Raw genomic sequence first — 1,087 nt, forward strand, 5'->3', positions numbered from 1 at the left:
CTAGCTCAATAACGCTGAGCTGAAAGACTTGTGATGGAAATATCAATTGCAGACGTGTTGGATTGAGAGATTACTGCCATCCAATGAAATTCCAGCTTCTGCAGCACAGAGACCCAGCATGCTCCAGCATAGAACATAGAACATAGAAGATACAGCGCTGTACAGGCCCTTCGGCCCTCGATGTTGCGCCGATCCAAGCCCACCTAACCTACACTAGCCCCATATGCCTATCCAATGCCCGCTTAAATGCCAATAATGAGGGAGAGTCCACCACTGCTACTGGCAGGGCAGGCAGGGCACTCACGACTCGCTGAGTAAAGAACCTACCCCTAACATCTGTCCTATACCTACCCCCCCTTAATTTAAAGCTATGCCCCCTTGTAATAGCTGACTCCATACGTGGAAAAAGATTCTCACTGTCAACCCTATCTAAACCCCTAATCATCTTGTACACCTCTACCAAGTCACCCCTAAACCTTCTTTTCCCCAATGAAAACAACCCCAAGTGCCTCAGCCTTTCCTCATACAATCTTCCTACCATACCAGGCAACATCCTGGTAAACCTCCTCTGCACCCGCTCCAGTGCCTCCACATCCTTCCTATAGTATGGCGACCAAAACTGCACACAATACTCCAGATGTGACCGCACCAGAGTCTTATACAACTGCAACATGACCTCAGTACTCCGGAACTCAATTCCTCTACCAATAAAAGCCAGTACGCCATATGCCTTCCTCACCGCACTATTTACCTGGGTGGCAACTTTCAGAGATCTGTGTACATGGACACCAAGATCCCTCTGCTCATCCACACTACCAAGTATCCGACCATTAGCCCAGTACCCCATCTATTAGCCCAGTACCCCATCTGCAAAGGAGCAACTTTTTCATGCAGAGGGTGGTGCGTGTATGGAATGAGCTGCCAGAGGAAGTGGTGGAGGCTGGTACAATTACAACATTTAAAAGGCATCTGGATGGGTATATGAACCGGAAGTGTTTGGAGGGATATGGGCCAAATGCTGGCAAATTGGACTAGGTTACTGGCTTTTATTGGTAGAGGAATTCAGTTCCGGAGTCCTGAGGTCATG

This window comes from Chiloscyllium plagiosum, chromosome 7 (genome assembly GCF_004010195.1).
Source record: "Chiloscyllium plagiosum isolate BGI_BamShark_2017 chromosome 7, ASM401019v2, whole genome shotgun sequence".
Lineage (NCBI taxonomy): Eukaryota > Metazoa > Chordata > Chondrichthyes > Orectolobiformes > Hemiscylliidae > Chiloscyllium > Chiloscyllium plagiosum.